Source organism: Malania oleifera, chromosome 11 (genome assembly GCF_029873635.1).
Source record: "Malania oleifera isolate guangnan ecotype guangnan chromosome 11, ASM2987363v1, whole genome shotgun sequence".
In the NCBI taxonomy this organism is placed as follows: Eukaryota; Viridiplantae; Streptophyta; class Magnoliopsida; order Santalales; family Ximeniaceae; genus Malania; species Malania oleifera.
The window spans coordinates 16,874,152-16,890,907 of record NC_080427.1 but is presented as its reverse complement, the minus strand read 5'-3'; the positions used below and the strand labels follow the sequence as shown (position 1 = coordinate 16,890,907).

At 39.8% G+C, this 16,756-nt stretch overlaps 1 protein-coding gene across 6 annotated transcripts in view; it reads left to right on the top strand.

The window, feature by feature from the left end:
- LOC131168648 (protein PTST homolog 3, chloroplastic) overlaps positions 1–16,756 on the top strand; it is a 61,730-nt gene that overhangs the window by 16,701 nt on the left and 28,273 nt on the right. The window lies entirely within an intron of this gene.

Here is a 16,756-nt window from a genome sequence, read left to right as displayed (position 1 = left end):
TTTATTTTTTTAAATTTTAAAAAACCAGAACATAAATGAAAAGGAAGGAGAAGGAGAGGAGGGGAAAAAACATGCCGGTGTCTAAGGAGCAAGGAGAATGTCGAAAGAAGAATGACAATACTAAAGGTTCTCGTTCAACATTGGAGAGACTGGAGAGGTGAGAGCTTGGAAAGACAGGGCATGAGTTGGTTGGGTAATTGTGGGAGGAGAGCCGAGGTGGTGTAATTTATGTTTTTTCTTAGTGTAAAAAAGTAAAAAAAGCTTCTAATTTGTGCTCTTACTGAATCAGCAATGAATCAGCACTGGGGAGATTGCTGATTCTCTAGAGGCAATCCAGAGCTATTTTAGAGGTTGACAAAACAACACCGGTTGGCTGAATTTTGGACCATTAAGAACCTAACCTCTATTTGGAGGCCATTAAAGCACAAACAAACAACTCCTTATTCTCCTAGCTGCATATTCTTATTCTATTAATGAATTCTTCTTTATTATAGAAAAAAATAAATAATTTCCATCAACTTATTATTTTTAGTTGGGTTTCTCAACATTCTAGAATCAGTCGCTTGACTCCCGAAGCCCCCTTTTGCATTATTAAAACAAATCAAATTGGACGCCTGCAGCTAGTCCCTCATATTCCAACATTCTGTCAATGCAGTCAAATAAACCTTTTGCACTTTGTCATAATAAAAGAAGTTCTTCTTATAGCGCGATTTACGGTTTAGATAATATCTCGCAACATGTAAGGGGTGATGAAGTTCTCCTTACTGATTTTTTCGAAAGGTAACATGGATCAATTATGTTGAAATTCAAAACAACTTGTGAATCAAACATTCTAATCAAGAATATTATGTTTTTCAGGTTAAATATATACATTTCAACAACATTCTATCTTCAAGAACATCTTGCATTCATTCTGATTTCAAGTTAGAGCATGCACAGCTATTGTATTTCAATTTATGCACTAGTCATATGCAGACAGTTCTTTTCTGATTTTCAATACAGGACTTTAACAATTATTATCTATTAGCAATTTTTAGACACATGCACTGCTTGTGTAGCACCAACTGCCCTAAATATCTTTATACAACCAGTCCCAAGCCCAATTAAAGGAGTAGGGTTGTGTTAGGTAGTTGACGACTAGTGTAAAACTTGTTAGATCTATATGAATGAATCCTTACCAAATATTTATTGGGGCATCCCCTACGAGCAACACATTGCACTTAGGAAAACTAGGGTTATATAGGGATGCTAACAAGTAAAAGCATGGACATAATTGACACAATGATTAGAAGAAAAATTAACGTGATCTGCCTTCAAGAGACTAAGTGGGTAGGGGAGAAAGAGAGATTGAAAAATCAAGATTTTTACTTTGTTACAATGGAAAAGAAAAACATAAAAATGGTCTAGGAATCATTGTAGACGAACTTGAAAGATAATGTGATAGATGTTAAAAGAATAGGGGATAGGATCATAAAAATTAAGATAGCTCTAAGGCAAGGGATAATAAATGTCATTAGTGCATATGCTTCCCAACTAGGCTTGGCTGAAAACCTTAAAAGACAATTTTGGGAAGATATGGAAAGTATTATTCAAGGGGATGCCAGTGTTTGAAAAAAAGCATTCATAGGAGTTGATATGAATGGACATATTGAAAAGGACAATGAAGGTTATAAGAGGATACATGGAGGCCATGTGTATGGAGATAAAAATGAGACTGGTGATATGATTTTAGATTTTGTCATGTCACATGATCTTGTCATAATGCATACTTGCTTAAGAAAAGAGAAGAACACTTAATTACCTTCAAGAATGGGAAAAAGAAATGCCAAATATATGTTTTCTTAACTAGGAGGGGAGGTTGTTTGTCATGGAAGGGTTGTAAAGTTATCTTAATGAAAGTTTGACTATACGACACAAAATTCTAGTATTATATATGTACTAAAAAAATGGAAGAGAAGCATGCATCAATGCAAGAGGACTAGATGGTGGAGTTTGAAGGGAGAAATTATAGTAAAATATAAAGAAAAATTGATCAAAGAGGGTAATTGGACAATAGGGGAGAAGGTAGATGCAAAAAATTTGTGGAATAGGATAGCTAGCTCTATTAAAAAGATTGCAAAAGAGATTTTAGGTGAATCTAGAGGAAGATTCTCAGACAATAAAGAAGTTTGGTGGTGAGATTGAGATGTTCAAGAAGTGGTAAAGACAAAAAAAAAAATTGGTACAAAACATGGCTAAATTGTAGAAACACAGAAAACCTTGAAAAGTATAAAGAGGCAAGAAAAGATGCGAAAAAGACCATAGGTGAAGCTAAACATAGAACTTATGATAGTCTATATGTCAGACTAGATATAAAAGAAGGGAAAAGAGACATACATAAACTTTGGTAGAGAATATCCAATCACATTTGGTGTACATATGGTTCTACTTCGAGCCATTATCTTTTTGCCTTGGTGATTGATGAACTCACTAGGAATATTCAAAATGAGATCTCATGGTGTATGTTGTTTGCAAACGATGTTGTTTTGATTGATGAAAGCAAGAGTGGAGTGGAACCTAATTTAAAACAATGGAGAATAGCTTTAGAGTTTAGAGGTTTTAGGATAAGTAGAAATAAGACAAAATGTAATTTTGGAGGAATATTGGAGATAATATCAAACTTGATAATCAAGAAATTAATAGAACTAGTAGATTTCGATACCTTGGATCTATTATGCAAACAAAAGGAGAAATTGAAGAGGATCTAATACCTATAGTTAAAGTAGGTTAGGCAAAATGGAAGAGTGCTTTGGGTGTGCTGTGTGATTGTAGAATACCTTTAAAATTAAAAGGAAAGTTTTAAAGGACAGATATAAGATCAACCGTGCTTTGTGGATCAGAATGTTGGGCAACTAAGAAACAACATATGTAGAAAGTAAAAATTACTGAAATGTGAATGCTAAGGTGGATGAGTAGTATAACATCAAAGGATAAATTAAGGAACGAAAATATTCATAATAAGTTAGGCATAACACCAGTAAAAGATAAGATAAGGGAGGGATGACTTAGATGGTTTGGGTAGTTGAAATGTAGGCCAAGTAGTGCGCCAATGATGAGTGAGCTAATTATTGTTACTGGTATTAGAAGGGGTAGGAGTAGACCTAAAATAACATAGAATGCGATAGTGAGGAAGGATTTAATAGCTCTTAAGCTAACCATGGAAAATGCCCTTGATCATATGAATTAGCAGAAAATGATTCATGTAACCAACCCCACCTTGTGGGACCTAAGGCTTGTTGTTGAGTCCATATTTCTTGGAATTCTAGAAAAATTGGCAGCAATTTGTTCCTTCACCGAATCAATAAACTTACAAATGAACCCATGCTTGGTCTTTTTTGAGAATCAACTTCCTTAGGACACACAAGGGAAGGGACAAGTGACAACACTCTTGATAACATAAACCATGTGAACCCAAAATGTTGGTCAAACAAAACAATTGAGCAAGCCCTTACGCTTCCATGTTGTTTTGCATATGTAGACTTACACCACATCTCTGAAAAGAACACAGATCGAAGGCCTCGTTTTTCTTTGTAAAGGCTTTGGAATGTCAAAAAGGCAGTGGCAAAGCATGTTACTGCTGGACATAATAGTTCTTCGTTTTTGTTGAAATGCTTCCTCATCATTGCAAGTGCATAGGAGTGGTTAACTGGTTATAAATAAATTTCACAACTTGCTTAGCCTTTAGGACTATGGCTGCGTGGATCTTCAATTTTTCAATGTCCTCCAACACAAGATCCAAGCAATATGCTATGAATGGAGTGCAAAATAACTTCACCCTCTTTCCCATAGGCTTCTTTCTACCACTTATGACTTATCACCTGCATAACATTATTCTCACCAACTTCTTTAACTACCTCCTGCAGATATGTAAATATCAAATCACCATTTTTTATAGAATCAAAAGCAACCATGGATTTTTCAAACCACACACAGCAGGACCATTTATGATAACATTAATGAGGACCCTTGAACACCCATCAGTCCAACCATCGACCATAATAGAGAACTCATATTCCTTCCAAGTTTTTTTATGCTCTTCCAATGTGCCATCAATGTCTTTCTCATCTCTAAGGATCATGTCCTCATCTCATGCATTGAAGGAGGCTTGAAACATGATCTATAATTGGTGATCCCATCCACCATAACACGCCAATAAACATTGTCCATCAAACTAAATGTAAGAGCATTATTGAATGCACAATCCCCAACTTTCCTACACACCTCATTCCTCTGTTCTTTCTTCCATTTTTTTGGAGTTTAGGGTAGCATGATTGGTATGCGAGGATGAGAACCTATCCATTGGACCTCTAGCACTATGGTTCAAGCCCCTCTTTTGTTGCTGCTCAACCACTCCTCCTGGACCCATCCCACTCTCTTCAAGCAGATCATTTTTTTAGACTTATATTCTTGGAATTTTTCAAGAGTGAGCTTGCTTTCATATCTTATAACATCTCGAGGAACCTATGGCCAAGTTTTCATTCCCTTTCTTGCACCAACCAAATGATGCTTAAACCTTGTGACGGCCCCACTACAACTTTGATCATAAAATTTGCATCTAAAATTGTAGAAATCCCTACAATTTAGGAGTCATGCGTGATCTCTATAATTAAGAAATGATTCTTGACTGTCTTATTTAGGCATGTACAAGAGAGGTGCTGGTCAATAGGGATTTCCCTGATTCTTGTATATTCCTTTATTCTAGGATTTTATTTCCTTAACTTAGCTGCTGGTTACATGTTATATAGTAGGGCATATTGTATAGTTTTTTAAATTAATATACAAAACGGTATTCTTACAGTTTCAACATGGTATTAGAGCTGGTTTTTTCATAAACCAAGCTAACTATGGGGGACGACTCCATCAACGGTCGAGAGTCCACAACCTTGGAGACTCAAACGAGTTAAACCAATACCATCATCAGTTCGAATGGACTAGATGGCTCTTCTATCCAACTATGGGCAGAAAAACTCAACGAGAAACATTTCCGAGAATGGGCCCAGTTCGTGAAACTCGTAGTCAATGGCAGAGGAAAGCTCGGGTATCTTACCAGCGATATAAAGAAACCTGATTCAACGAATGCCGTGACACTCCAACAATGGAGATCGGAGAATTCCTTGATTACCTCATGGCTTATCAACTCCATGAAGCCAATGATCGGGAAAACATATATGTAAGGAGAATAAACAAACACGTGGAAATTCCCAAAACACTAAACCTGTGAGAAACAAGATAAAGACAAGCACACATGCCAAAGAAAAATCACACGCACACACAAGACAATATTTACATGGTTCGGCAATTTTGCTTATGTCCACGGAGTTGCAGGGATTTCACTATTATCAGGGAAGTATACCAAATGCAGCAATTACAGTTTCTCTCACTCTCAACAAGGAAGAAACAACGCGCACACACCCTAAACACCAAAACGAACACCTTTGGATTGTGCACACAAGAGCTGACAACACTCTCCATGCTGCTGCACACTTCTATGCCGCTCTACACACATAAACGAACATTAGAAATATATATCTTAGGGTTTACAAGATCATAACTTTCGAAATAGGAAAGTTCTGCTAAAATCTAGCATAGAAGATCGTCGCCATTGACCTAGTCGCACCATTGTTCCCCATTGTCGCGACCTGGTCGAGTCTCGCGAGAAATCAAGAATCTTGAACTTCAGCATCCTCGACCTAGTCCCACCATTAAGTCTTGCTGGTCGAGATGATGGTCGAGCCTCTTGGGATTTCGTCCTTCAGGATATCTCAGAATCTCATTTTGGTCGCCCTTCAGGGTCTTCCTGGTCGAGCACTTGGGCGAGACTCTCAGTATTTCTGGCCAGGCCCAGCCCTTCGCTCCATGGATTAAACATAACTAGGCTCCACAAAGCCCAAAAAATCTTCCACTTGGAGACTAGTTTAATTACCAACATCAATCGCAATTCTCCAAAAGAATAATCCCTCATCCCTGCAACTCATCCTCCTATCCTCAAACTAGAAGACCAACTGAAGCTGCACACAGTTTCAGCTTCTCAATAGTGACACCCTTAGTCAACATGTCTGTCCAGTTCTTAGATCCACAGATTTTCTCAAGTATTACTAGCTTATCTTCAACAAGGTAACGAATAAAGTGGTATTTTGTCTGTATATGCTTCGATTTAGAATGAAAAGCCGAATTTTTAGTAAGAAAGATTGCACTCTGACTGTCACTGTGTAGAATGCCCATCTTCTGCTTCTTACCCAATTCATCTAAGAAACCATGTAGCCAAAGCATTTCCTTTTCAGCTTCAGTTACTGCAACATACTCAGCTTCTGTAGTAGACAAAGTAACAATCTTTTGTAGATTTGAAGCCCAAGATATAGCTGTGCAACCCAGAGTAAATACAAACCCAGTAGTACACTTTCTATTGTCAGTATCACCAGAAAAATCGGCATCTACATAACCCTGCAGTTTCAAACTTGCACCTGTCAAGCAAAGACATGTATCTGATGTACCCCTAAGATATCTTAGAATCCACTTGACTCCTCCTAATGCTGCTTTCCAGGCCTACTCATGAATCTGCTTACAACTCCCACTGCATGTGCAATGTCTGGCCTTGTACACACCATGGCATACATCAAGTTGCCAATAGCTGAGGCATAGGGCACCTTGCTCATGTGGTCCCTTTCTTCTTCTGTCTTCGGTGACTGTTCTTTGTTTAGTTTGAAATGGCTACCCAAGGGTGTGCTCACTGGTTTGGCTTCATTCATGTTGAACCCACTGAGAATTTTCTTCACATACTCTGACTGTGAAAGCTTCAATGTAACATTAGCCTTGTCTCTAATGATCCTCATTCCAAGGATTTGCTTTGTAGCTCCCAAATCCTTCATTGCAAACTGTCTTGATAATTGCTTCTTTAGATTGTTAATCTCCTTAATGCTAGACCCTGTAATGAGCATATCATCTACATATAACAACAATATGATGTAAGAATTGCCAAAGAACTTAACATAGTAACAGTGATCAGCTTCACATCTCTTGAACTCAATTCTATGCATAAAACTATCAAATTTCTTGTACCATTGTCTTGGAACTTGTTTTAGGCCATACAAGCTCTTCCTCAGTTTGCAGACTAAATTCTCTTGTCCCTGGACAATGAACCCTTATGGTTGACTCATGAAAATGTCTTCCTCCAAGTCACCATGAAGGAATGCCGTCTTCACATCTAACTGCTCAAAATGTAGGTTTTTAGCAGCCACCATTCCAGTACCAGTCTAATTGTAGACATCTTCACAACTGGAGAAAATATTTTTGTGAAGTCAATGCCTTGCTTCTGCTAAAACCCTTTGACAACTAATCTGGCTTTGTAGCGCTTGCTACCATCATGCTCATTCTTTATTCTGAATACCCACTTGTTGTGCAAAGCCTTCTTCCCAACTGGAAATTCAGTTAGTTCCCATGTCTGGTTCCCCAACAAGGAATCCATCTCATCCTTCATGGCTAACTCCCACTTGCTTGAATTTTCATCTTGCAAGGCTTCATCGTAACACTCTGGCTCACCACCATCAGTCAACAAGAAATAATTTAGAGCAGGTGAATAACGCTGTGGAGGTCTAATAGTCTTGGAAGATCTATGGACCGCAGCTACAGGTGTGCTCTGATCTACCTGTGATTCTACATTCTCCTTGTCCTCTTCACCCCTTTCTTGGACAGTGCTTTCAGTCAACTCATCTAAGTTAACAAATTCAGATTTCTTCTGATCTATCTCTGTGACATTAGACACTACAGTCAACCTGCCCTTGTACATAACATGTTCATTAAATATCACATTTCTACTTCTGATGATTTTCCTGTTTTGTTCATCCCAAAACTGATAGCCAAATTTCTCGTCACCATAGCCAATGAAAAAACATATTTTAGAATTTGCATCAAGTTTACTACGAGCATCAGAATCAATATAAACACAAGAAACACAATCAAAAACTTTTAAATGAGAAAACTTTTACCTCTTTATCACTCCAAACCTCTTTTGGAACCGAAGGTCCTCGGTTTATCAGGTAAGCTGCAGTACTAACAACATTAGCCCAGAAAGTTTTTGGTACTCCAACATGTAACCTCATGCTCCTAGCACGCTTATTGAGAGTTCTGTTCATGCGCTTAGCCACACCATTTTGCTGTGGTGTCCCAGGAATGGTCTTCTCCATTTTGATTCCATGTGCAGCACAATACTCTCTGAACCCTCCATCGATGTAGTCTCAACCATTGTCTGACCTCAAACATTTTACTTTCAAACCTGTCTCAGTCTCAACCATAGCCTTCCACTTCTTAAAAGTGTCAAATACATCAGATTTATTTTTCAGAAAATAAACCCATACCTTTCTGGTTGAGTCATCAATGAAAGTGATGTAATATCTTGATCCTCCAAGAGATGCAATGGGAGAAGGCCCCTACAAATCTGTGTGCACTAACTCCAATTTTTTAGCCTTCAGTGTCCTGTTAGTTTTCAAGAAACTCACCCTTTTCTGTTTTCCTAAGATGCAACTTTCACACAAGTCAAAATCAATGGACTTCAATTCTGGTAATTTGCCTTTTGACAGCAGCATTTTCATCCCTTTCTCACTCATGTGACCAAGTCTGCGGTGCCATAAGCTTGTATCAGTACTTGCTTCAGCAATTGCAATTGTGTCTCTTGGACTTGAGGTCATGTATAGAGTATCAGATTTCTTTCCATGAGCCAATACTCTGGCTCCCTTTGTAACCTTCCAAGTGTCATCAGCAAACAACATTGCATGCCCTTCATCATCAAGCTGTCCGACAGAAATTAGATTCCTTCTCAGGTCAGGAATATGTCGTACCTTCTCCAGTAACCAAACAGACCCATTGGACAACGACATTCGGACGTTTCCCATACCCACAACATCCAAGGCTGTACCATCAGCCAAATACACCTTACCAAAATCTCCTGCTACATAGTTTTGTATGATTTCATGGTGTGAAGTGGTATGAAACGGAGCTCCTGAGTCCAAAAACCCAAACATCAAGTGGACTGTCTACTGCAATAAGTAGTGCTTCCTGTACCTCCTCTGTTACGGCATTAGCAGAGTCATCTTCATTCTTCTTCTTGAGACTTTTGCATTCCTACCTGAACTGACCCGTTTTCCCACAGTTCCAACATTGTCCTTTTTTGCCAGATCTTGATTTGCTTATGTTCCTATTAGAATTTCTGAATTTTGATCTACCCCGATTTGAATTTCTATCATTACCTCTGCCTCTTGTCTCAAGGTTTAGGGTAGAACCAGATGCTGAGGTTTCACCAGCATCCTTTCTGCGAATCTCCTCAGCTAAAACTAAATCTCGTATGTCATTATACTTTAGTTTGCTTTTCCCGTGGTGTTACTTACAGCCATCCTCATGGCCTCCCAACTGTTTGGCAATGAAGCCAAAATGATCAGTGGACGTATCTCATCATCAAACTCAATTTCTACAGACGACAATTGATTTGTGATTGTGTTAAAATCATTCAGATGTTGTGCAATCAATGCATTCTCAGCCATCTTTAAATTAAATAGTTTCTTCATTAGGTGTACCTTGTTATTTGTAGATGGCTTTTCATACATACTTGACAAAGCCTTCATCAGATCTGCCGTGGTCGTCTCCTTTACAACATTATGTGCAACAAACCTAGACAAAGTGAATCTGATAACTCCTAGTACTTGTCTGTCAAGGAGAGTCCATTCCTCGTCCTTCATGGTCGTAGGTTTTCCTCCTAGAAGCTGTAGATGCAACTTCTTCCCATAGAGATAATCCTCGATTTGCATCCTCCAGAATCCAAAGTCTGTGCCATCGAACTTTTCTATCTCTGGCGCCTTTCCTGCTTCCTTAGCCATTGCTCCCACTTAAGCCTAACTTGGCTCTGATACCAATTGTAGGGAGAATAAACAAACACGCGGAAATTCCTTGAACACTAAACTTGTGAGAAACAAGATAGAGACAAGCACACACGCCAAAGAAAAATCACACGCACACACAAGACAATATTTATGTGGTTCTGCAATTTTGCTTACGTCCACGGAGTTGCAGGGATTTCACTATTATCAGAAAAGTATACAGAGTGCAGCAATTACAGTTTCTCTCACTCTCAACAAGGAAGAAACAACGTGCACACACCCTAAACACCGAAGCGAACACCTTTGGATCGTGCACACAAGAGCTCACAACACTCTCCATGCTACTGCACACTTCTACGCCGCTCTACACACATAGACAAACATTAGAAATATATATCTTAGGGTTTACAAGATCATAACTTTCGAAATAGGAAAGTTTTGCTGAAATCTCGCACAGAAGATCGTTGCCGTTGACCTAGTCGCACCCTTGTTCCCCATTGTCGCGACCTGGTCAAGTCTCGCAGGTTCCCCATTGTCGCGACCTGGTCGAGTCTCGCAGGAAATCAGGAATCTTGAACTTCAGCATCCTCGAGGATTTCGTCCTTTAGGATATCTCAGAATCTCGACTTGGTCGCCCTTCAGGGTCTTCCTGGTCGAGCACTTGGGTGAGACTCTAAGTATTTCTGGCCAGGCCCAGGCCTTCGCTCCATGGATTAAACATAAGTAGGCTTCACAAAGCCCAACAATATATGTTATTGCCCACAACAAAAGAGGTGTGGGATGCAGTCCGAGAACCCACTTTGACGAGGAGAATGCTTCCCAAGTCTTTGAAATTAAGACATGTCTATGGCATATGAAACAAGGCGAGAGGGAGGGGACAGACTATTACATGGAGATGTTGGCACTATGGCAAGAACTGGATTTAAGCAGCGAAGAAAAATGGTGCTGTGCTGAGGACTGTGTGCTGTTCTAGAAGAGATTGGAAAAGGAGAGAGTTTTTGAGTTCCTTGCAGGCGTTAATCGAGATTTAGATGATGTACGAGGAAGGACCGCATACCTCTACCATCCACTCAAGAAGTGTTTGCTGAAGTGAGGCGTGAAGAGGCAAGGCGCAAAGTCATGTTGAAGGAAGCTACAGCCACGGTACCAGAGGGCTCAGCATTTGTATCCCGTGGGACCTATAGTGTACCAAATACCAAGCAACCAAAGGGCCGCCTCTGGTGTGAACATTGCCAAAAGCCTGGCCATTCCAAGGATAATTGTTGGGAGATTCATGGCAAGCTGGCTGAATGGAAACCACGGCAGAGCACCAAAAGTAGAGGCTATCAAGCTTGTTCTGAGACTCAACCCGAGGGGCAACAAGTGGCGAGCAACCATTCTGACAGTGGTAGCAGCAGCACCTCCAACCATGACCAACTACAGAAAATCATGGAGATGCTATATGCTCTCCAAGCCTCGGGTCAGTCGCCAAAAAATACTCCATCTGGTAATTTGGCACACAAAGGTAATTTCTCACAAGCCCTATACACCTTTCGTAACCATACACCCTGGATTATAGATTCTGGAGCCTCTGACCATATGGCAGACTCTTATAACCTTTTCTTATCATATACCCCATGTGCTGGTAATCTAAAAGTCAAAATTGCTGACGGATCTCTTGCTCCTGTTTTTGGCAAAGGGAGTATTCGGATTCCTGACTCGATTACTTTTAGAGTCTGTTCATGTTCCAAAATTATCTTGTAATTTTCTGTTTGCCAGCCAACTCACTAAACACTCCAATTACTCTGCTAAATTTATTTTAGCCCATTGTGTTTTTTAGGACCTGTCATCGGGGACGACGATTGGCAGTGCTAAGGAGTATGAGGGAATCTACTACTTAGAGGAAGCCAAAATGAGTGATCAGTGTCAAAGTGTTATTTGTAATTTTGTCTCTATCCCTAAGAATAGTGACCTAATGTTATGGCATTCTTGGTTGGGTCTCCTCAATTTTTAGTACACTGTGTCATTTATTTCCTTAGCTATGTTCGAATAAAATGCCTCTTGATGTTCAATGTGAAGTGTGTGAACTCGCAAAACACCGAAGAACTTCATTCCTAAAATCCAAATACAGACCCACAAAACCTTTCACAATTATTCATAGTGATGTATGGGGACCTTCCCGGATTTCTAATCGTACTCGCACAAAATGGTTTGTGACATTCATTGATGATCACACTCGTACTTGTTAAAAGATAATTCTGAAGTACGTTCAGTGTTTATTAACTTTTATGCCATGGTCCAAACATAATTTCACACCAAGATTCAAATCTTGCGTACTGACAATGGCATGGAATATTTCAACCACATGTCGGGTCTCTTCCTTCAAAAAAAGGGATAATTCAACAAAGCTTATGCGTTGACACCCCTAAACAAAATGGGGTTCCTGAACGCAAAAATAGACACATTCTTGAGGTAGCACGAGCCTTTGTGCTCACTACCCACATGCCTACAATGTTTTGGGGTGATGTCTAACAGCCACTTACCTTATCAATAGAATGCCCAGTCGTGTTCTGTCCTATGCTACACCCCTTGACACGCTTCTCGAATTTTTCCCTACCTCTCAGCTGGACTCCAATCTCCCTCTTTGTTTATTTGGCTGCACTGCCTTTGTGCATGTCCATTCTCACTAGCGCACCAAGCTGGATCCTCGGGCCACCAAGTGTGTCTTCCTTGGGTATTCTATGACCCTATTTCCCGTTGTCTCTTTATTAGCCTTGATGTCACCTTTTTCGAGACCACTCCATTCTATCCCAAGTCTTCTATTCAGGGGGAGAATGTGAGTGAATCTCAGACTTGGAATAATTCCAATGGTGACATGTTTTTCCTAGACTTTCCTCTCACCAATCTACCATCCTCCTCCACTTCCTTGCCAGTCACAGAAGGGAACTTAAACTCGGGGAGAGATAGAACAATAGAATAACAAGGAGACACTAGTCTACTTATGAAGGCCGAAGCCAAGTGGTAATGAAAAACTCATACCCAAAGCACCAAGAGAGTCAGAATTGGTGGCAGCTCCGAGCAACCAAGAGCCCAACCAAGAACCTCCCAACAACTTAGAACAGGTAATAGACCTACTCCTAATAAATTTGATGATATTGATCTGCCCATTGCTCTCAGAAAACATCCTCGTTCATGTACCCCTCATCCAATTGAAAAATTTGTGTCCTATAATTCCTTGTCCACGGGATACCGTGCCTTTACTTCTAACCTTGACGGTCAAAATTCCAAAAGAACATTGAGGAGGCACTTGAAATTCCAGAATGGAGAGAGGCTGTAATGGAGGAGATAAGGGCATTGGAAAAGAATGGAACATGGGAGGTTATGAATTTGCCACGAGGAAAGAGACCAGTAGGCTGCAAATGGGTATTCACTATAAAATACCGAGCAGATGGGACAGTTGAAAGATACAAGGCCCGGTTGGTTGCAAAAAGATTTACTGAGACCTATGGCATCGATTACATAGAAACCTTTGCACCCATGGCAAAGTTGAACACTATCCGAGTGCTCTTATCCCTAGCAGCCAATCTAGACTGGGCACTTCAACAACTTGACATAAAAAATGCATTCCTAAATGGTGAGCTGGAAGAAGAAGTGTACATGACATTACCCCATGGATTCAGTAAAAGGGGCAAGGAAAACAAAGTTTGTAAACTGAGAAAGTCCTTATATGGACTCAAACAATCTCCCATGGCATGGTTTGATAGATTTACAAAGGTGATAAAAGGAGAGGGATACTGCCAAGGACAGTCCGACCATAATATATTTTTCAAACAAAAAAATGGGAAGAAGACTATTCTGATTGTGTATGTAGATGACATTATCCTCACCGGAGATGACATTGAGGAAATGGGAAGATTGAAGAAAGTTCTAGCCACAGAATTCGAAGTGAAGGATTTGGGGAAAATGCGATACTTTCTTGGGATGGTGGTAGCTAGATCAAAGAAGGGAATTAGTGTTTCACAATGAAAATACATCCTTGATCTCCTGACCGAAACAGGCATGCTAGGTTGCATACCAGTAGATAGGGAGAAATATCAAAATTAGTCGGCAAACTGATACCTGTCACATACCAGACCAGAGATAGCTTTTGCAGTAAGTGTAGCAAGTCAGCATATGCACTCTCCAAAAGAGGCACACCAGGAAGCAGCCTTCAGGATCCTAAGATATCTAAAGGATCTCCAGGGAAAGGCTTATTGTTCAAGTGAAGTGAACAAAAGGAAGTGGCAATATTCACTGGTGCTAATTGGGCTGGCTCTACAGAGGATACAAGATCCACAACTGGATACTGCACCTTTTTATGGGGAAATCTGGTCACTTGAAGAAGCAAGAAACAAAATGTTGTAGCAAGGAGCAGTGCAAAAGCAGAATTCAGAGCTGTTGCTCAGGGAATATGTGAAGGGCCTGCAGAGGCTATTGGAAGAACTACATGCTGAGTTAGAGTTACCTATCAAGCTGTACTGTGATAAGTAGGCAGCTATCAGTATCTCTCTCTTAACCCTGTCCAGCATGACGGAACCAACATGTGGAAGTTGACAGACACTTCATTAAAGAAAAGGTGGAAGAAGGAACTATTTGCATGACATATGTCCCTACTAAGGAGCAGATTGCAGACACATTCACCAAGGGACTACCTCGGCAACTCTTTGAGGATTTCATTGGCAAGTTGGATATGAACAACATCTATGATCCAACTTGATGGGGAGTGTAGAAATCCCTACAGTTTAGGTGTCATGTGTGATCTCTATAATTAAGGAATGATTCTTCACTGTCTTATTTTAGGCATGTACAGATGAGGTGCTGGTCAATAGGGATTTCCGTGATTCTTTTATATTCCTTTATTCTAGGATTTTATTTCCTTAACTTAGCTGCTGGTTACATGTTATATAGTAGGGCATATTGTACAGTTTTTTAAATTAATATACGAAACAGTATTCTTACAGTTTCAACAAAAATATTTTCTCCATCAACTTCTTCTACATTTCGAGACAAAATCCTTTTTCTGCCCTTTTGATTCACTGTCAAACATGGTTTTTGGTTGTTCAACTTGAACAGGGCATAATTAGCAGCTGCAGCATCAAATCAAAAGATTTTGAGACTTGATAGTTGAAATGCTGGGAAAAACTGTAGCTGTAACTCCAAAGAGAACATAGTTCATTCAGTTCATTGCAGGGATCATTTCAGCCTTTCAATATGGAAAATTGAGAAAAGAAAAACTAATTTATTCTTCAATTACTTCAATGAGTTCAATTTTTCATAAATGAAAAAAGAGGGAAAATGGTGAAGAACAGCAGCATGTTGGGCTGAGAGAGCATACCTAACCTTCAGTCAATGTCAAAGAGAGCTCACCTATGGGACCAAGAGAGCTCACATAGATGAGAGGCTCAAGCAAGATTGCTGTGGGACATGAGAAATGAGAGAGATTCTTGAAGACTTGTAGGGGGGGGGGGGGGGGAGAGAGAGAGAGAGAGAGGAGGAGGAGGAGGAGGCGTATTGATGAAGATGAATGGCTCACAAAGGAGCAGGCTGCTGCTACTTTGTTGATGAGAACCTACTTCGTTCAACACTCGAAGGAGCAGCCTATTAGATTGCAAGAACAAAGAGGGGCATTTGGGCCCTAATTTTTATTTTTCCAGTATTTTATGACTTTTTTATTTTTTTTAAATAAGTTAAATTATGGGTATCAAAAGCTGTATGCCTTCAGTCTTGAGGCGCCAAAGGTGTGTATTTTACAGTCGAGGTGTACACATAGAGCCAAAAGGTGTACACCTTTTAGGGTTTTCACATTTTGGAGTATGTCTTGAGGCATTAAGGCCTGAAAATGCATGCAGGCATGCCTTAAGGCACTGCTCAAAAATGCCTTTTGAAATGCTGGTTTGGGCAATTTTGACACATGCTCCTCCATCGTGAAACTTACCTTGGTTCAACAGTTCATCTCCTTTGATGTCACCTATCATTGGCGCTGTGTTGGTTAAACGTGAAGAATGCCCTTCTATGAAATAATCTTCAAGAGAATGTCTATATGAAGCAGCCGCCTGGGTTTGTCGTTCAAGGGGAGTCAGCATTGGTGCATCATCTCAAGAAATCCATATATGGTCTAAAGCAATCTCCTAGAGCATGGAGGTTCAGTGCAGTAGTGCTTGAGTTTGATCTTTTTAGTAGTGTACGGTAAATCACTTTCTATCACCATACTGCTGCCCGTAAGATTTTGCTGGTTGTGTGTGTGGATGATATTATGATTACTACTTTGTTAATACGTAAGTGATCAAGGTATCCAGAGTCCCTAGCATTTTCTATGAACAAAACATTGAAATATTAATTGGTATAGAAGTATCCAGAACTAGAGTGTTTTTTTGTCATTAAGGTTTTCGAACTCCAATATATAAGATAGGGCTGATGGGATCCAAGTCCATTGATACACTTATGGATCCTAACAGCAAACTACTGCTAGATGTGGGTGATATGGGAAGGTAAACTACCTCATAATCATTTGAACAGACATATCTTTTTGCAACAAGTATTGTGAGCCTCTTGTACTGCAACTTTGTCTTGGTAAGCATAAGGGTATGATGGTAATTGACCTACATGACATATATCATAAATAGAGAGGGAGATCTATGCTGTGATTAGGTTTTTCAATTCACTACACATTCTTTACACTTTCCACAAAATATTAGCAAGAGGAAAGGAGTTTGAGAAACAAATCAAACAAGAAGTAAAAGATTAACAAGAGAATACACTAGAAACATTCAAAGTCCAAATCCAACTACCCCCTCCATGGGGGGCCAAAAAGAATCCAACAAATGAAGAAGAGCAGA